Source organism: Ranitomeya imitator, chromosome 3 (assembly GCF_032444005.1).
Source record: "Ranitomeya imitator isolate aRanImi1 chromosome 3, aRanImi1.pri, whole genome shotgun sequence".
Taxonomy (NCBI): domain Eukaryota; kingdom Metazoa; phylum Chordata; class Amphibia; order Anura; family Dendrobatidae; genus Ranitomeya; species Ranitomeya imitator.
In genome coordinates, this window is record NC_091284.1 from 580,387,601 (window position 1) to 580,409,448 (window position 21,848).

Below are 21,848 nucleotides of genomic sequence, written 5' to 3' on the forward strand. Positions count from 1 at the left end.
GCCCACATAGGAAGCACCTAAACTGCAGGCACCATTGAGTCAGCTAACCTGACCGCAACATGACAGGACAACGTTTTGGAGTCTAAGTGACCTTGACACTACCCGGAAACAGCAGACGGTGCTGGAACGAGGCTGGGCAGGAGGGAGTACCCATGCCAAAGACACTGCCGAGAACCAGCTGACGGTACTGGAACCCAGTTGCGTTGCCCAAGGTGCAAGAGCCAATGGCACAACCGAGGACCAGCTGACGGTACTGGAACCCGGTTACTAAGCAGGAGGTACCCGTGCCACAAAGCACTACCATGGACCGCCTGATGTTGGTGGAACTCAGATACCCAGAAGGAGGTACCTAAGCCAAAGACTCTGCCCGGAACCAGCTGACAGTGCTGGAACCAGGATGGGGAGCAGAAGGTAAAAGAGCAAAAGACAGTGCCGAAAACCAGCTGACGGTACTGGAACCCAGATGGCTACCCGAAGGTAGAAGAGCCAATGGCACAACCGAGGACCAGCTGATGGTGCTGGAACTCGGTTACTAAGCAGGAGGTACCCATGCCACAAAGCACTACCAAGGACCACCTGACGTTGGTGGAACTCGGATACCCAGAAGGAGGCACCTATGCCAAAGGCTCTGCCCGGAACCAGCTGACAGTGCTGGAACCAGGGGGACCTACTCAAGATTGTGTTGCCAAGAACCAGCTAACGGTGCTGGAACTCAGGCAGCAGAAGGTCCACAGTAAAAGAAAAAATAGGTAGGTCGCGAGCCGGCCGCAGTTACCGAAAACCAACAGTCCTACAGGGGGAGCTTGTCCTATTTGCACTACAGAACCAGCCTTGATTGCCACTTCTTGCAGCCCACATAGGAAGCACCTAAACTGCAGGCACCATGGAGTCAGCTAACCCGACCACAACACGACAGGACAACATTTTGGAGTCTAAGTGACCTTGACACTATCCAGAAACAGCTGACGGTGCTGGAACCAGGCTGGGCAGGAGGGAGTACCCTGTTGTGAGTTCTGTGGCAGAGCTCCCGCCTGTGGTCACAAGTGGTACTTCGGCTGATTCTCTCTGTGAGCTTCTGTTGGTGGAGGGAAGTGGTACTGCGGCTTCTGAGTTTCCTCCCTCAGGTGATCTGGTGAGGTCGTTAGGTGCTTCTCTACTTAACTCCACCTAATGCTTTGATCCTGGCTTCCTGTCAATGTTCCAGTGATGGACTTGCTTTTCCCTGGATCTTTCCTGTGGCCTGCTGCTCTGCATAGCTAAGTTCTTCTTTGCTATTTGTTTGCTATTCTTTCTGTCCAGCTTGTCTAATTTGTTGCTGAAGCTCTGGGACGCAAAGGGTGTACCTCCGTGCCGTTAGTTCGGTACGGAGGGTCTTTTTGCCCCCTTTGCGTGGTGTTCTTTAGGGTTTTGTTTAGACCGCAAAGTTACCTTTTCTATCCTCGATCTGTTAAGAAAGTCGGGCCTCACTTTGCTGAATCTATTTCATCTCTACGTTTGTCTTTTCATCTTAACTCACAGTCATTATATGTGGGGGGCTGCCTTTTCTTTTGGGGTATTTCTCTGAGGCAAGGTAGGCTTATTTTCTATCTTCAGGCTAGTTAGTTTCTCAGGCTGTGCCGAGTTGCATAGGCAGAGTTAGGCGCAATCCACGGCTGCCTCTAGTGTTGTTTGGAGAGGATTAGGGATTGCGGTCTGCAGAGTTCCCACGTCTCAGAGCTCGTTCTATGATTTTCGGTTATTGTCAGATCACTGTATGTGCTCTGACCGCTATGTCCATTGTAGTACTGAATTGCCTTTCATAACAGTACAGGAAGCCAAAAGTACTAATGATTCTCAATAGAGGGAAAAAAGAAGTTCTGAGACCATTTTTTTTTCTTTGCACTGTGTTTTGCCTTTTTTTTCCCCTAGACATTTGGATGGTTCAGTACACAGGTGTAGCGATGGACATTAGAAGTCTGTCTTCATTTGTGGATCAGCTCTCGGCAAGAGTACAAAAGATTCAAGACACTATTGATCAGAAAGCTATGTTGGAACCAAGAATTCCTATTCCTGATTTGTTTTTTGGAGAGAGAACTAAGTTTCTGAGTTTCAAAAATAATTGTAAATTATTTCTGGCCTTGAAACCTCGCTCCTCTGGTGATCCAGTCCAACAGGTTTTGATTGTTATTTCTTTTTTGTGCGGCGACCCTCAGGACTGGGCATTTTCTCTTGCGCCAGGAGATCCTGCATTGAGTAATATCGATGCGTTTTTCCTGGCGCTCGGATTGCTGTACGATGAACCTAATTCAGTGGATCAGGCAGAGAAAAATTTGCTGGCTCTTTGTCAGGGTCAGGATGAGATAGAGGTATATTGTCAGAAATTTAGAAAGTGGTCCGTGCTCACTCAATGGAATGAATCTGCGCTGGCAGCTATGTTCAGAAAGGGTCTCTCTGAAGCCCTTAAGGATGTCATGGTGGGATTTCCTATGCCTGCTGGTTTGAATGAGTCTATGTCTTTGGCCATTCAGATCGGTCGACGCTTGCGTGAGCGTAAATCTGTGCACCATTTGGCGGTATTACCTGAGCTTAAACCTGAGCCTATGCAGTGCGATAGGACTTTGACCAGAGATAAACGGTAAGAACACAGACGTCTGAATGGGCTGTGTTTCTACTGTGGTGATTCCACTCATGCTATCTCTGATTGTCCTAAGCGCACTAAGCGGTTCGCTAGGTCTGCCACCATTGGTACAGTACAGTCAAAATTTCTTCTGTCGGTTACCTTGATCTGCTCTTTGTCATCGTATTCTGTCATGGCATTTGTGGATTCAGGCGCTGCCCTGAATTTGATGGACTTGGAGTATGCTAAGCGTTGTGAGTTTCTCTTAGAGCCCTTGCAGTGTCCTATTCCATTGATAGGAATTGATGCCACGGCTTTGGCCAAGAATAAGCCTCAATACTGGACCCAGCTGACCATGTGCATGGCTCCTGCACATCAGGAGGTTATTCGCTTTCTGGTGTTGCATAATCTGCATGATGTGGTCGTGTTGGGGTTGCCATGGCTACAAGCCCATAATCCAGTATTAGATTGGAAATCCATGTCGGTGTCCAGCTGGGGTTGTCAGGGGGTACATGGTGATGTTCCATTTCTGTCAATTTCGTCATCCACCCCTTCTGAGGTTCCAGAGTTCTTGTCTGATTACCGGGATGTATTTGATGAGCCCAAGTCCGATGCCCTACCTCCGCATAGGGATTGTGATTGTGCTATCAATTTGATTCCTGGTAGTAAATTCCCAAAAGGTCGACTGTTTAATTTATCCGTGCCTGAGCACGCCGCTATGCGCAGTTATGTGAAGGAATCCCTGGAGAAGGGGCATATTCGCCCGTCATCGTCACCATTAGGAGCAGGGTTCTTTTTTGTAGCCAAGAAGGATGGTTCGCTGAGACCTTGTATAGATTACCGCCTTCTAAATAAGATCACGGTTAAATTTCAGTACCCCTTGCCATTGTTATCTGATTTGTTTGCTTGGATTAAGGGGGCTAGTTGGTTCACCAAGATAGATCTTCGTGGTGCGTATAATCTGGTGCGAATCAGGCGAGGAGATGAATGGAAAACTGCATTTAATACGCCCGAGGGTCATTTTGAGTATCTAGTCATGCCATTCGGACTTGCCAATGCTCCATCAGTGTTTCAGTCCTTTATGCATGACCTCTTCCGAGAGTACCTGGATAAATTCCTGATTGTGTACTTGGATGACATTTTGATCTTCTCGGATGATTGGGAGTCTCATGTGAAGCAGGTCAGAACAGTTTTTCAAGTCCTGCGTGCTAATTCTTTGTTTGTGAAGGGATCAAAGTGTCTCTTTGGTGTGCAGAAGGTTTCATTTTTGGGGTTCATCTTTTCCCCTTCTACTATCGAGATGGATCCTGTTAAGGTCCAAGCCATCCATGATTGGACTCAGCCGACATCTCTGAAAAGTCTGCAAAAGTTCCTGGGCTTTGCTAATTTTTATCGTCGCTTCATCTGCAATTTTTCTAGTATTGCCAAACCATTGACCGATTTGACCAAGAAGGGTGCTGATGTGGTCAATTGGTCTTCTGCTGCTGTGGAAGCTTTTCAAGAGTTGAAGCGTCGTTTTTCTTCTGCCCCTGTGTTGTGTCAACCAGATGTTTCTCTTCCGTTCCAGGTCGAGGTTGATGCTTCTGAGATTGGAGCAGGGGCTGTTTTGTCGCAGAGAGGTTCTGATTGCTCAGTGATGAAACCATGCGCTTTTTTTTCCAGGAAGTTTTCGCCTGCTGAGCGAAATAATGATGTGGGCAACCGAGAGTTGCTGGCCATGAAGTGGGCATTCGAGGAGTGGCGTCATTGGCTTGAAGGAGCTAAGCATCGCGTGGTGGTATTGACTGATCATAAGAACTTGACTTATCTTGAGTCTGCTAAGCGGTTGAATCCTAGACAGGCTCGTTGGTCGCTGTTTTTTGCCCGTTTTGACTTTGTGATTTCGTACCTTCCGGGCTCTAAAAATGTGAAGGCGGATGCTCTGTCTAGGAGTTTTGTGCCCGACTCTCCGGGTTTGTCTGAGCCGGCGGGTATCCTCAAGGAAGGAGTAGTTGTGTCTGCCATCTCCCCTGATTTGCGGCGGGTGCTGCAAAAATTTCAGGCTAATAAACCTGATCGTTGTCCAGCGGAGAGACTGTTTGTCCCTGATAGGTGGACCAATAAAGTTATCTCTGAGGTTCATTGTTCGGTGTTGGCTGGTCATCCTGGAATCTTTGGTACCAGAGAGTTGGTGACTAGATCCTTTTGGTGGCCGTCTCTGTCGCGGGATGTGCGTGTTTTTGTGCAGTCCTGTGGGATTTGTGCTCGGGCTAAGCCCTGCTGTTCTCGTGCCAGTGGGTTGCTTTTGCCCTTGCCAGTCCCGAAGAGGCCTTGGACACATATCTCTATGGATTTTATTTCTGATCTTCCCGTTTCTCAAAAGATGTCAGTCATTTGGGTGGTCTGTGATCGCTTTTCTAAGATGGTCCATCTGGTACCCTTGTCTAAATTGCCTTCCTCCTCTGATTTGGTGCCATTGTTCTTCCAGCATGTGGTTCGTTTACATGGCATTCCAGAGAATATCGTTTCTGACAGAGGTTCCCAGTTTGTTTCAAGGTTTTGGCGAGCCTTTTGTGGTAGGATGGGCATTGACTTGTCTTTTTCCTCGGCTTTCCATCCTCAGACTAATGGCCAGACCGAACGAACCAATCAGACCTTGGAAACATATCTGAGATGCTTTGTTTCTGCCGATCAGGATGACTGGGTGTCCTTTTTGCCTTTGGCTGAGTTTGCCCTTAATAATCGGGCCAGCTCGGCTACCTTGGTTTCGCCATTTTTCTGCAATTCTGGGTTCCATCCTCGTTTCTCTTCAGGACAGGTTGAGTCTTCGGACTGTCCTGGTGTGGATACTGTGGTGGACAGGTTGCAGCAGATTTGGACTCATGTAGTGGACAATTTGACCTTGTCCCAGGAGAAGGCTCAACGTTTCGCTAATCGCAGACGCCGTGTGGGTCCCCGACTTCGTGTTGGGGATCTGGTTTGGTTATCTTCTCGTCATATTCCTATGAAGGTTTCCTCTCCTAAGTTTAAACCTCGTTTCATTGGTCCGTATAGGATTTCTGAGGTTCTTAATCCTGTGTCTTTTCGTCTGACCCTTCCAGATTCTTTTTCCATACATAACGTATTCAATAGGTCATTGTTGCGGAGATACGTGGCACCTATGGTTCCATCTGTTGATCCTCCTGCCCCGGTTTTGGTGGAGGGGGAATTGGAGTATATTGTGGAGAAGATTTTGGATTCTCGTGTTTCTAGACGGAAACTCCAGTATCTGGTTAAATGGAAGGGTTATGCTCAGGAAGATAATTCCTGGGTTTTTGCCTCTGATGTCCATGCTCCCGATCTTGTTCGTGCCTTTCATGTGGCTCATCCTGGTCGGCCTGGGGGCTCTGGTGACGGTTCGGTGACCCCTCCTCAAGGGGGGGTACTGTTGTGAGTTCTGTGGCAGAGCTCCCTCCTGTGGTCACAAGTGGTACTTCGGCTGATTCTCTCTGTGAGCTTCTGTTGGTGGAGGGAAGTGGTACTGCGGCTTCTGAGTTTCCTCCCTCAGGTGATCTGGTGAGGTCGTTAGGTGCTTCTCTACTTAACTCCACCTAATGCTTTGATCCTGGCTTCCTGTCAATGTTCCAGTGTTGGACTTGCTTTTCCCTGAATCTTTCCTGTGGCCTGCTGCTCTGCATAGCTAAGTTCTTCTTTGCTATTTGTTTGCTATTCTTTCTGTCCAGCTTGTCTAATTTGTTGCTGAAGCTCTGGGACGCAAAGGGTGTACCTCCGTGCCGTTAGTTCGGTACGGAGGGTCTTTTTGCCCCCTTTGCGTGGTGTTCTTTAGGGTTTTGTGTAGACCGCAAAGTTACCTTTTCTATCCTCGATCTGTTAAGAAAGTCGGGCCTCACTTTGCTGAATCTATTTCATCTCTACGTTTGTCTTTTCATCTTAACTCACAGTCATTATATGTGGGGGGCTGCCTTTTCCTTTGGGGTATTTCTCTGAGGCAAGGTAGGCTTATTTTCTATCTTCAGGCTAGTTAGTTTCTCAGGCTGTGCCGAGTTGCATAGGCAGAGTTAGGCGCAATCCACGGCTGCCTCTAGTGTTGTTTGGAGAGGATTAGGGATTGCGGTCTGCAGAGTTCCCACGTCTCAGAGCTCGTTCTAAGATTTTCGGCTATTGTCAGATCACTGTATGTGCTCTGACCGCTATGTCCATTGTAGTACTGAATTGCCTTTCATAACAGTACCCGTGCCAAAGACACTCCCGAGAACCAGCTGACGGCAGTGGAACCCAGATGCGTTGCTCAAGGTGCAAGAGCCAATGGCACGACCGAGGACCAGCTGACGGTACTGGAACCCGGTTACTAAGCAGGAGGTACCCGTGCCACAAAGCACTACCAAGGACCGCCTGACGTTGGTGGAACTCGGATACCCAGAAGGAGGCACCTAAGCCAAAGGCTCTGCCCGGAACTAGATGACGGTGCTGGAACCAGGATGGGGAGCAGAAGGTAAAAGAGCAAAAGACACTGCCGAGAAACAGCTGACGGTACTGGAACCCGGATGGCTACCCGAAGGTAGAAGAGCCAATGGCACGACCGAGGACCAGCTGACGGTGCTGGAACCCGGTTACTAAGCAGGAGGTACCCGTGCCACAAAGCACTACCAAGGACCGCCTGACGTTGGTGGAACTCAGATACCCAGAAGGAGGCACCTAAGCCAAAGACTCTGCCCGGAACCAGCTGACGGTGCTGGAACCAGGGGGACCTACTCAAGATTGTGTTGCCAAGAGCCAGCTAACGGTGCTGGAACTCAGGTGACAGAAGGTCCACTGTTATGAAAGGCAATTCAGTATAACAATGGACATGGAGGTCAGAGCACACACAGTGATCTGACAATAACCCAAAATAACAGAACGAGCTCTGAGACGTGGGAACTCTGCAGACCGCAATCCCTGATCCTCTCCAAACACAACTAGTGGCAGCCGTGGATTGCGCCTAGCGCTCCCTATGCAACTCGGCACAGCCTGAGAAACTAACTAGCCTGAAGATAGAAAAAATAAGCCTACCTTGCCTCAGAGAAATACCCCAAAGGAAAAGGCAGCCCCCCACATATAATGACTGTGAGTAAGATGAAAAGACAAACGTAGGGATGAAATAGATTCAGCAAAGTGAGGCCCGATAGTCTAGACAGAACGAGGATAGGAAAGATAACTTTGCGGTCTACACAAAACCCTAAAGAAAACCACGCAAAGGGGCAAAAAGACCCTCCGTACCGAACTAACGGCACGGAGGTACACCCTTTGCGTCCCAGAGCTTCCAGCAAAACAAATAGACAAGCTGGACAGAAAAAATAGCAACAAATAGCAAAGAAGCACTTAGCTATGCAGAGCAGCAGGCCACAGGAATGATCCAGAGAAACACAAGTCCAACACTGGAACATTGACAGGAAGCATGAATCAAAGCATTAGGTGGGGTTAAGTAGAGAAGCACCTAACGACCTCACCAGATCACCTGAGGGAGGAAACTCAGAAGCAGCAGTACCAGTTTCCTCCACAAACGGAAGCTCCCAGAGAGAATCAGCCGAAGTACCACTTGTGACCACAGGAGGGAGCTCTGCCACAGAATTCACAACATTCCACAGTAAAAGAAAAAATAGGTAGGCCGTGATCCAGCCGCAGTTACCGAAAACCAACAGTCCTACAGGGGGAGTTTGTCCTATTGGCACTACAGAACCAGCCTTGATTGCCACTTTCCACAGCCCACATAGGAAGCACCTAAACTGCAGGCACCATGGAGTCGGCTAACCCGACCGCAACATGACAGGACAATGTTTTGGAGTCTAAGTGACCTTGACACTACCCGGAAACAGCTGGCGTGCTGGAACGAGGCTGGGCAGGAGGGAGTACCCATGCCAAAGACACTTTTGAGCAGCAACTGGCGGTGTTGGAGCCCAGGCATTACATGACAGAGTGTAGGCTGAGGCCTAATTGGAGCAAGTTGAAAGGGAACCTTTAACCCCCCCAAACATTAGCAACTTAGAAAGCCTCCTTGTACAGCCCTAACAATGCACTGCAATGGAAAAGGTGGCTCTTTTAGTTATGCTCCTTGCACACGCAGAACTAAACACTTATAAAATGTGTCCCCTGATACCAAGAAACCATCCCGGAGGTGGGACTTTCCTTCCTAATGAGACGCAGCACAGCCGGCTTTCAGGCCCCCTTGGCGCCAGGCACAGCCTCATCAGCGTTGTTTGAATCTGTCACGGAGCCTGCACTGTCATGTTAAACCTAAGCGATGCGCTGTTAGGGCTGCCCGTCTTCTCACATCATTTGGTGTCAAGCTGACTTCGCGCCAGAGATCACGGTCCGCAGTGTCTTCTGATTTTGTCACACTATGGGCCTGGGATTCATGGCCATGCGCAGTGCATTGTTGTGAATTCTTTTGTCCAACTCCCTCCTGTGGTCGTGAATGGTACTTCGGCGAGTTCTGTCTATGGGCTCCCTCTGGTGGCTGTGAGTGAAGCTGCTGCTTCTGAGGTTCCTTACACAGGTGACGTGGTTTATCCTTTGGTTGACTGCTCTATTTAACTCCTCTCAGATCGTTACTCCATGCCAGCTACCAATGTTTTTGCATTAGTTCAGTTCGCTCCTGGATCTCTCTGGTGACCTGCCTTCTCCTGCAGAAGCTAAGTTCCTGATAGTCATTATTTGTTCACTGTTTTCTTGTCCAGCTGGTTTTCATGATTTTGTCTTGCTAGCTGGAAGCTCTGGGATGTAGAGTGGCCCCTCCGCACCGTGAGTTGGTGCGGAGGTCTTTTTTGCACACTCTGCGTGGTCTTTTGTAGGTTTTTGTGCTGATCGCAAAGTTACCTTTCCTATCCTCTGTCTATTTAGTAAGTCTGGCCTCCCTTTACTGAAACCTATTTCATTTCTGCGTTTGTGTCTTTCATCTTTACTCACAGTTAATATATGTGGGGGGCTTCCTTTACCTTTGGGGAATTTCTCTGAGGCAAGGTAGGCTTTATTTTCTATCTCTAGGGCTAGATAGTTCTTAGGCTGTGACGAGGCGCCTAGGTCTGGTCAGGAGCGCTCCACGGCTATTTCTAGTGTGTGTGATAGGATTAGGGCTTGCGGTCAGCAGAGCTCCCACATCCCAGAGCTCGTCCTGTATGAGGTTTAACTATCAGGTCATTCCGGGTGCTCCTAACCACCAGGTCATAACAGTACAGCTGGCCCAAAGTATTAATGCATCTCAATAGAGGGATAAGAGAACTTCTGAGACCATTTTTTTTTCTTTGCACTGTGTTTTGTCTTTCTTTTCCCCTAGACCTTTGGGTGGTTCAGGACACAGGTGTAGATATGGACATTCAAGGTCTGTCCTCTTGTATGGATCATCTCTCTGGAAGGGTACAAAACATTCAAGATTTTGTGGTTCAGAATCCTATGTTAGAGCCTAAAATTCCTATTCCTGACTTATTTTCTGGGGATAGATCTAGGTTCTTGAATTTCAAAAATAATTGTAAACTGTTTCTAGCTTTGAAACCCCGCTCCTCTGGTGACCCCGTTCAACAGGTAAAAATCATTATTTCTTTGTTGCGTGGTGACCCTCAAGACTGGGCATTTTCCCTTGCCCCAGGAGATCCGGCATTGCGTGATGTTGATGCGTTTTTTCTGGCACTTGGATTGCTTTATGATGAACCAAATTCAGTGGATGAGGCAGAGAAAATCTTGCTGGCTTTGTGTCAGGGTCAGGATGAAGCGGAGGTGTACTGTCAGAAGTTTAGAAAGTGGTCTGTGCTTACTCAGTGGAATGAATGTGCCCTGGCGGCAATTTTCAGAAAGGGTCTTTCTGAAGCCCTTAAGGATGCCATGGTGGGATTTCCCACGCCTGCTGGTCTGAATGAGTCTATGTCTTTGGCCATTCAGATGGATCGGCGCATGCGTGAGCGCAAAGCTGTGCACCATCTGGCGGTATTCTCTGAGCATAGGCCTGAGCCTATGCAGTGTGATACGACTTTGACCAGAGCTGAACGGCAAGAACACAGACATCGGAATGGGCTGTGTTTTTACTGTGGTGAATCCACTGATGCTATCTCCGATTGTCCTAAGCGCACTAAGCGGTTCGCTAGGTCTGCCACCATTGGTATGGTACAGTCTAAATTTCTTTTGTCCGTTACTCTGATTTGCTCTCTGTCGTCCTATTCTGTAATGGCATTTGTGGATTCAGGCGCTGCCCTGAATTTGATGGACTTGGAGTTTGCCAGGCGCTGTGGTTTTTTTCTTGGAGCCCTTGCAGTATCCTATTCCATTGAGAGGAATTGAGGCTACGCCTTTGGCCAAGAATAAGCCTCAGTACTGGACTCAATTGACCATGTGCATGGCTCCTGCACATCAGGAGGATATTCGCTTTTTGGTGTTGCATAATCTGCATGATGTGGTCGTTTTGGGGTTGCCATGGCTACAGGTCCATAATCCAGTGTTGGATTGGAAATCTATGTCTGTGTCCAGCTGGGGTTGTCAGGGGGTACATGGTGATGTTCCATTGCTCTCAATTTCACCTTCCACTCCTTCTGAAGTCCCTGAGTTTTTATCAGATTACCGGGATGTATTTGAAGAGCCCAAATCTGGTGCCCTACCTCCTCATAGGGATTGCGACTGTGCTATTAATTTGATTCCTGGTAGTAAGTTTCCTAAGGGCCGTCTGTTTAATTTATCTGTGCCAGAGCACGCCGCTATGCGGAGTTATATAAAGGAATCCTTGGAGAAGGGTCATATTCGTCCGTCATCGTCATCATTGGGAGCAGGGTTCTTTTTTGTGGCCAAGAAGGATGGTTCTTTGAGACCTTGTATTGATTACCGCCTTCTTAATAAGATCACACTCAAATTTCAGTATCCTTTGCTGCTGCTGTCTGATTTATTTGCTCGGATTAAGGGGGCTAGTTGGTTCACCAAGATAGATCTTCGTGGTGCGTATAATCTTGTGCGAATTAAACAGGGTGATGAATGGAAGACGGCATTTAATATGCCCGAGGGCCATTTTGAGTACCTGGATAGATTCATGATTGTATATTTGGATGACATTTTGGTCTTTTCGGATGATTGCGAATCTCATGTGAAGCAGGTCAGAATGATGTTCCAGGTCCTTCGTGCGAATTCCTTGTTTGTGAAGGGGTCAAAGTGTCTCTTTGGAGTTCAGAAGGTTTCATTTTTGGGTTTCATTTTTTCCCCTTCTACTATCGAGATGGACCCTGTTAAAGTTCAGGCCATTTACGATTTGACTCAGCCGACATCTGTGAAGAGCTTGCAGAAGTTCCTGGTCTTTGCTAATTTTTATCGTCGCTTCATCGCTAACTTTTCCAGTGTTGCTAAGCCGTTGACTGATTTGACCAAGAAAGGTGCTGATGTGGTCAATTGGTCCTCTGCGGCTGTAGAGGCTTTTCAGGAGTTGAAGCGTCATTTTGCTTCTGCCCCTGTGTTGTGCCAGCCAGATGTTTCGCTCCCTTTTCAGGTGGAGGTTGATGCTTCTGAAATTGGAGCAGGGGCTGTTTTGTCGCAAGGAAGTTCTGATGGCTCGGTGATGAAACCCTGTGCCTTCTTTTCTAGAAAATTCTCGCCTGCTGAGCGCAATTATGATGTGGGCAATCGGGAGTTGTTGGCCATGAAGTGGGCATTCGAGGAGTGGCGACATTGGCTTGAAGGAGCTAAACATCGCGTGGTGGTCTTGACGGATCACAAGAATTTGACTTATCTCGAGTCTGCCAAACGGTTGAATCCTAGACAGGCTCGATGGTCGCTCTTTTTCTCCCGTTTTGATTTTGTGGTTTCATACCTTCCGGGATCTAAAAGAGTGAAGGCTGATGCCCTGTCAAGGAGTTTTGTGCCTGACTCTCCGGGTGTTCCGGAGCCGGCGGGTATTTTTAAAGAAGGGGTAATTTTGTCTGCCATTTCCCCTGATTTGCGGCGTGTGCTGCAAAAGTTTCAGGCTGATAGACCTGACCATTGTCCTACGGAGAAACTGTTTGTCCCTGATAGATGGACTAGTAGAGTTATCTCGGAGATTCATTGTTCAATATTGGCTGGTCATCCTGGAATCTTTGGTACCAGAGATTTGGTGGCTAGATCCTTTTGGTGGCCTTCTTTGTCACGGGATGTGCGTTCTTTTGTGCAGTCCTGTGGGATTTGTGCTCGGGCTAAGCCCAGCTGTTCTCTTGCCAGTGGGTTGCTTTTGCCCTTGCCGATCCCGAAGAGGCTCTGGACGCATATTTCCATGGATTTTATTTCTGATCTCCCTGTTTCTCAAAAGATGTCGGTCATTTGGGTGGTTTGTGATCGCTTCTCTAAGATGGTCCATTTGGTACCCTTATCTAAACTGCCTTCCTCCTCTGATTTGGTGCCATTGTTTTTCCAGCATGTGGTTCGTTTGCATGGCATTCCAGAGAACATCGTCTCGAACAGAGGTTTCCAGTTTGTTTAGAGGTTTTGGCGGTCCTTTTGCGCTAAGATGGGCATTGATTTGTCTTTTTCTTCGGCTTTCCATCCTCAGACTAATGGCCAAACCGAACGAACTAATCAGACTTTGGAGACATATCTGAGATGCTTTGTTTCTGCTGATCAGGATGATTGGGTGTCTTTCTTGCCTTTGGCTGAGTTCGCCCTTAATAATCGGGCCAGCTCGGCTACTTTAGTTTCTCCTTTTTTCTGTAATTCTGGTTTCCATCCTCGTTTCTCTTCAGGGCAGGTTGAGCCTTCGGACTGTCCTGGTGTGGATGCGGTGGTGGACAGGTTGCAGCAGATTTGGACTCATGTGGTGGACAATTTGACATTGTCCCAGGAGAAGGCTCAACGTTTCACTAACCGCCGGCGTTGTGTTGGTCCCCGACTTCGTGTTGGGGATTTGGTTTGGTTGTCATCTTCGTCACGTTCCTATGAAGGTTTCCTCTCCTAAGTTTAAGCCTCGTTTCATTGGACCATATAAGATTTCTGAAGTTCTTAATCCTGTGTCATTTCGTTTGGATCTTCCAGCTTCTTTTGCCATCCATAATGTGTTCCATAGGTCGTTGTTGCGGAGATACGTGGCGCCTATGGTTCCCTCCGTTGATCCTCCTGCCCCGGTGTTGGTCGAGGGGGAGTTGGAGTATGTAGTGGAGAAGATTTTGGATTCTCGTGTTTCGAGACGGAAACTCCAGTACCTGGTCAAGTGGAAGGGTTATGGTCAGGAAGATAATTCCTGGGTTTTTGCCTCTGATGTTCATGCTGCCGATCTTGTTCGTGCCTTTCATTTGGCTCATCCTGATCGGCCTGGGGGCTCTGGTGAGGGTTCGGTGACCCCTCCTCAAGGGGGGGGGTACTGTTGTGAATTCTGATGTCGAACTCCCTCCTGTGGTCGTGAATGGTACTTCGGCGAGTTCTGTCTATGGGCTCCCTCTGGTGGCTGTGAGTGAAGCTGCTGCTTCTGAGGTTCCTTACACAGGTGACGTGGTTTATCCTTTGGTTGACTGCTCTATTTAACTCCTCTCAGATCGTTACTCCATGCCAGCTACCAATGTTTTTGCATTGGTTCAGTTCGCTCCTGGATCTCTCTGGTGACCTGCCTTCTCCTGCAGAAGCTAAGTTCCTGATAGTCATTATTTGTTCACTGTTTTCTTGTCCAGCTGGTTTTCATGATTTTGTCTTGCTAGCTGGAAGCTCTAGGATGCAGAGTGGCCCCTCCGCACCGTGAGTCGGTGCGGAGGTCTTTTTTGCACACTCTGCGTGGTCTTTTGTAGGTTTTTGTGCTGATCGCAAAGTTACCTTCACCGAATTCAACTCTGCAGATGTTGCAGCGACTGTGGCAGCACCGACGAGCCCTGGTGCAATACGTTATGACGTATAGCCCGGGCCAACAAGATCAAGAGGTGGGGCAAATCACGCTGCAGGAGTGGTCTCAGATCAGGGACCTATGCACCCTTCTGCACAGTTTTGAAATAGCAACGAAGATGTTTTTTGCTGACGATGCCATTACAGCATGACCATTCCGGTGATTTACATGCTGGAGCACACCTTACACAGTGTTCGGAGTCAGGTGGTGGAACAAGAGGAGGAGGAGGAGGAACAGGAGGAGTCATATGCGGAAGGGATCATATCTCTAAGATCAAGAAGGTTGGCAGCACCAAGGCGGCTGGCATTGGAGGCTGGGGGAGAGGGATTACCAAGGGTGCATGGTAGCAGCCAAACTGTTGAGGAAGGTGCAGGAGGCAAGGAAGAAGCGGAGGACGAACTGGCGCTGGGCATGGAAGACTCATCAGATGAGACCTTGATCAAATTTCTGTTGTGTGAGGTTGGGGGGAGAGGGCAGACGAAGGAAGCATGATTCTGACCTCGCCACGACCAAGACAACAAGGACTTGACACATGAGTGCCTTCTTGCTGCACTACCTGCAACATGACCCTCGGATTGTCAGAATCCGAAGTAATGCCGACTACTGGGTTGCCACACTCTTAGATCCCTGGTACAAAAGCAAATTTGATGAAATAATTCCTGCCATAGAAAGGGATTCACGCATGCAGGAGTATCAGCAGAGACTGTTACAGAATCTAACATCTGCTTTTCCACCTAACACCAGTGGTGCACGAAGTGAATCTCTGAGTTCTAACTTGCCAACCGTGGGACTATAGAGTCATCACTCAAACAATAACAGTAACATCGTGTCTGGTAGTAACAGCAATTTTTTCCAATCGTTTCAAGATTTTTTTAGACCATCCTTTGCAAGGTCACAGGAGACAAGAAGTCTGACGCACAGCCAACGCCTAGAGAGGATGGTGCAAGCGTATCTCCAAGTTATCATCGATGCCATGACTGTGGAACTGGACCCTTGCTCATTTTGGGCTTCCAATCTTGAAAAATGGCCTGAGCTCGCCACTCACGCCTTGGAGATCTTGTCGTACCCCTCAGCCAGCGTTCCCTCTGAACGTGTGTTCAGCGCTGCTGGTGGTGTGCTGACAGATAAGCACACGCGGCTGTCCAGTGACAATGTAGACAGAATAATATTCATCAAGATAAACAAATGCTGGATCCGCAAGGACTTTTCTACCCCTGTGTCATCTTGGGGAGACTAAAAGCTTGATGATTTTTGAAAATCACATCACCAACTGTTTTAAAAAACTCTGGCGAAATTGATGCCACTTAAGTGGTGTCTGTGGCCGATTTTTTGGAAAAGATGGAGACTCTTTATTTAGTCCCCTTGCTGAGTTTTACATGATGTTGCCATCGTCAATTCCAGGTGGGTGGGGTCGTCTGCAGAGTTGTTTACTCATACTATGGCCTGGGATTCAGAGGTCTGCTCCAAAGCTTCAGTGTCTGCTAGTCTGCAGAGTAGCCCAGCCACCCACCGCCTGTTTACCTAAGTACTATTTTTAATGGCATCTGGCCCAGGAAATCCTTTTGGGCCTAGTAGAATTTCGTGCTACTCAGCAGCGTACCCCACCCATGAAGCAAGCAATACCACCTGTTTACCTAAGTAAAACATGGGCTGAAAGGCCACTCTGCCTGGAAGAAACCATTACTCCAAAAGAAAACATAAAAAAGCCAGAATGATGTTTGCAAATGCACATAAAAACAAAGATCTTAATTGTTGGAGACATGTCCTGTGGTTTTATGAAACTAAAACTTAACTTTTTGGACATAATGACCATCGTTACTTTTGGAGGAAAAAGGGAGAAGCTTGGAAGCCTAAGAACACAATCCCAACTATGAAACACAGCGGTGTCAGCATCATGTTATGGGGTTGTTTTGCTACAGGAGGGACTGATGCACTTCACAAAATAGATGGAATCATGAGAAAAGAAGATTATGTAACAATACTGAAGCAACATCTCAAGACATTAGCCAAGAAGTTAAAGCTTGGGCAGAAATGGGTCTTCCAAATGGACAATGACCAGAAACATACGGCCAAAATGGTAGCAAAGTGGCTTATGGATAAAAAAGTCAATGTTTTGGAGCGGCCATCATAAAGCCCTGATCTCAATCCTATTGAAAATTTATTTGCAAAGCTGAAAAGGCAGGGGCGAATAAGGCGACCTAGTTTGTCAGGAGGAATTTGCCCAAATTCCGACCAACTATTGTAAGAAGCTTGTGGAAGGATATCCCAAACATTTGACCCAAGTCATTCAGCTTAAGGGCAATGGTACCAAATACTAATGAAATGTATGTAAACTTTTGACTTTGCAGTAACTAGGAAAAATACCTTAAAACATTCTCTCTCTCTCTCTCTCTCTCATTATTCTGGCATTTGGCAAATATTAATAATTATGGTAATCCTAACTGACCTAAAACAGAAAAGATTTATTCTTATTTGACATCAGATATTGAGAAAAACATGCATATGTGTCTTTTTATATAGTGTATGTACACTGGTTTCAACTGTATTTGTCCATTACTATCTGTGACTTTTGAATACATTTTGGAGGTTTTTCACGCATACTCGAAACAGCAGATACTGAGCAAATGAAGGGCATATTATTTTAGAGGACAATATGAAAAGGAGAAAAAAATGTTTTTTGTTTGTTTTCTTTACACACTAAAATCACTTCTATTTTTTCATTAAAATATTTTTATGTCAACATATTCTGAGAGCCAGAACTTTTTTTTTCTGTAAATGTGTATGAAGGTTTGTTTTTTTGTGTGACGGGATGATTTCATACACCTTTTTTTAATATATAGAATTTTTATTGAAAATTTTGTTAAACAATAAAATTGTCAATACTAGCAAAATGGATCACATCCAGTACGCACACTGGGTAAATAAGGTTATTGAAAATAACATACTAATCATTCACTGAGTATAGTTTTGCAAAAAGTGAAAACCCAGATGGGCAACAAAAAAACCAATTCATGTTACCATTACGATAAACCATAAACCATTATAGAAGCCATTGTAAAAATCGGATACAAGGGTAAAGATTCACTTATCACTAACCCAGTGAGCTTTCCTAAGCTCTCAATTATTAATAGAAGAAGTCCTAGGTTGTCCTTTAGGTCTTCTAGGATGTACAAGATGGTTGAGACGAAAAGTCCTACTGTTTTCTTTTTTTCCTCCAGACTGCAATATTTTTATAATAAACTGTTTTCATATCAAGAGAAATTTGCCTGCTTGTGACTCCTTATTTGTAATTTTATCTCCGTGCTCAATCTCCATAGAGTATTTTAGCTGAGTTATGAGTTCTGAGATAGAGGGTCAGGAGGGTTTCAACCAATATTTAACACCTTGACCGCTGACATCATTATTGTCCCCCCAATAACCAACTAGCTGCTGAAGACATTACTAGTCCCTAGGACGCTAATATTGTTTATATAATCTACTATATAATTGTCTAAGGGTCACTTCCATCTGTCTGTCCTTCTGTCATGGTTATTCGTTTGCTGATTGGTCTTGCCAGCTGCCTGTCATGGCTGCCGCGACCAATCAGTGACGGGCACAGTCCGGAAGAAAATGGCCACTCCTTACTCCCCGCAGTCAGTGCCTGTCGCTCGCATAATCCGGTCACCGTTAACACAGGGTTAATGCCGGCGGTAACGGACCGCGTTATGCCGCGGGTAACGCACTCCGTTACCGCCACTATTAACCCTGTGTGTCCCCAACTTTTTACTATTGACGCTGCCTATGCGGCATCAATAGTAAAAAATGTAATGTTAAAAATAATTAAAAAAAAAAAAAAAACCTGCTATACTCACCCTCCGTTGCAGCTCGCGCAGGCCACGATCTTCCGTTGCAGGTTCCGGTGGTAGACGGATCTGCCATGACATCACGGTCATGTGACCGCGACAGAGTAAAGATAGAAAGGGGCGCACCAATATATTATATCACAGTAACCATCAAGGGGTGCAATACCTAGTCTACATGTGAGAACATAGCAAAGGAGAAGAGAAAGGGTAGACTAAAAATGGTATGCACAACCCCAAATATAGAGACAATTAGTAACTCCATATAGCAAGACACCTTTATTAAACACCTCAAAAGACATGTTAAAAACATTTAAAATCAAATATCAAAATCCCTACACCCACCATATCCCACAACAAATGACAGTCCCATAATACAATCAATTATAGGTAGACATATATACTGCCCTAAATGCACCTAATCAGATGTACTCTCCTGCAAAACATGCCCATACAGGCCGCAAAAAACCCAACCCCAATATGTCGGTATCCACCGCTAATAGCCAAAAAATGAAACATCCATACTATACATGGTCCTAAGATCAAAGTGTGGTGGCATGCTATGAAGATACATAAGGACGAGAAGAAACCACCAGGAAGGTCGATCGTCTCTAGCATCGGCAGCATCTGCGAGCGGGCAAGTGAGTATTTGGACTTCTTCTTCCAGCCAATAGTCACGGCCTTGCCCTCCTTTATAAGAGATTCTGCCCATTTCATTGAGGTTTGTGGACGGATAGAGCTGCCGGGAGAATTCTACCTGGTAACTTGTGATGTGGAGTCCTTGTACTCCAACATCAAGCATAGTGACGGCCTGAATGCGGTGACTTTTTTTCTACACAGACTTTCACACTCAGATCGGGGGCATGATTCTTTTCTGTTGGATCTGATCAAATTTGTTCTCCATCACAACTTCTTTTTGTTTGACAGAACAATTTATTTACAGACAGCGGGAGTGGCGATGGGGGCGAAATGCGCACCAACCTATGCAAACATCTTCTTAGGTCGTGGGGTGTACAAATGTGTCCTGGGTAGGCGTCATAAAGGGGCAGATATTACATTCCCCACAGGGGAATGATCCCTTAAGGACAATACCCCTATTTAGTTTAACCGTGGGCCTAGAGAAGTGGCTCCTGGTCAAAAGCTGCCTCAGGTTCGGGGCTCTTCTAGATGTTAAAAGCGGCCTATTGCTGATGATTTGCGTAGTTTGCATATCTGTTTGCAAAATCGGCCAATGTCTGGTGAGGATGTGTCTTACCTGCCCCCAGCTGTCATTATAGTTCGTAATGAATCTCGTCTGTGATTCTTGGGAACGTCCCACAGGGATCAAGAGTGAGGCCTGATCACGTTGTCTTGCTCGCTGGAAGGCCGTGGCAACCACCTGTTTGGGATAGCTCCTCTGTCTGAAGCGGTCCGTCAGATCTCAAGCTCGCATCAGAAAGTCTTGATCCAGGGTACAATTACGTCTGATGCGTAAAAATTGTCCCGTCGGGACGCCCACCTTCGTGTGCCAGGGGTGAAAACTGTTGAACTCCAAAAGGGCGTTGGTGGCAGTGGGCTTCCGGAAGAGATCCGTGACCAACCGGTTCCCTTGTACGAAGATTCTCAAATCCAGAAAGCTAATCAAACTGTTGGAGATAGAGTGGGTTAAAAAGATGTTATGGGGGTTGGAATTGAGGCTGTGGATGAAATCAATACAACCCTCCCTGCTGCCCAGCCAAATGAAGAATACGTCATCGATATATCGATGCCAATTCCGGACCTGATGTTGAAATGCCAGGGATGGGTACACAAACACTTCCTCCCACCAACCTAAGAAGATGTTTGCATAGGTTGGTGCGCATTTCGCCCCCATCGCCACTCCCGCTGTCTGTAAATAAAATGTTCTGTCAAACAAAAAGAAGTTGTGATGGAGAACAAATTTGAGCAGATCCAACAGAAAAGAATCATGCCCCCGATCCGAGTGTGAAAGTCTGTGTAGAAAATAAGTCACCGCATTCAGGCCGTCACTATGCTTGATGTTGGAGTACAAGGACTCCACATCACAAGTTACCAGGTAGAATTCTCCCAGCAGCTCTATCCGTCCACAACCCTCAATGAAATGGGCAGAATCTCTCATAAAGGAGGGCAAGGCCGTGACTATTGGCTGGAAGAAGAAGTCCAAATACTCACTTGCCCGCTCGCAGATGCTGCCGATGCTAGAGACGATCGGCCTTCCTGGTGGTTTCTTCATAGCATGCCACCACACTTTGATCTTAGGACCATGTATAGTATGGATGTTTCATTTTTTGGCTATTAGCGGTGGATACCGACATATTGGGGTCGGGTTTTTTGCGGCCTGTATGGGCATGTTTTGCAGGAGAGTACATCTGATTAGGTGCATTTAGGGCAGTATATATGTCTACCTATAATTGATTGTATTATGGGACTGTCATTTGTTGTGGGATATGGTGGGTGTAGGGATTTTGATATTTGATTTTAAATGTTTTTAACATGTCTTTTGAGGTGTTTAATAAAGGTGTCTTGCTATATGGAGTTACTAATTGTCTCTATATTTGGGGTTGTGCATACCATTTTTAGTCTACCCTTTCTCTTCTCCTTTGCTATGTGACCGCGACGTCATCACAGGTCCTGTGCTACTACCAACCCAGGGACCGGAACCTGCCGTGGACTACAAGGGCTCTCTCAGAAAGGTGAGTATATGTTTATGTTTTATTTTTTCACCTGTGACAAACCTGGCTGGGCAATATACTTCGCAGCTGGGCAATATACTAAGTGACTGGCCAATATACTACGTGGGTCTGTGCTGTATACTACTTCGCTGTGCAATATGCTACGTGGCTGGGCAATATACTACATCACTGGGCAATATACTACGTGGCTCTGTGCTCTATACTACGTCACTGGGCAATATACTACGTGGCTGCCCAATATACTACATAACTGGGCAATATACTATGTGGCTGGGCAATATACTACGTGGCTGCACAATATACTTCGTCACTAGGCAATATACTACGTCACTGGGCAATATACTACGTGGCTGGCCAATATATTACGTCACTGGGCAATATACTACGTGGCTGGGCAATATACTACGTGGCTGGGCAATATACTACATGGCTGGGCTATATACTACGTGGCTGGGCAATAAACTACGTGGCTGGGAAATATACTACGTGGCTGGGCAATATACTACGTGGGCTGTGCAATATACTACGTGGACATGCATATTCTAGAATGCCCGATGCGTTAGAATCGGGCCACCATCTAGTACAGTATAATTTTGATTAATTGTGGTAAATCAGTAGGCAGCGCTGAAAAAAATAAACACAGCTACTTATATATAAGTGGGCAGCTGCCAGAGGATGTTTTTTGGTTAGTAATAGTTTAGTGTGGAGAAGGTTTGTAGGACCTTTATGAATGCTAGTGACTGCGTTTTCCAAGTAGTAAAGAGGGCCGCTTGAGGAGACAATGGCCGTTCAGAGCTCCTAGGGTGCCCACTAAGTCTGAGACCAACTTTCAAAAAGATGCTGTATGGGCAAATGTCATAAAACGTGAACAAGGTCTGAATCAGAAAGATGGCATTTGGGGCCAT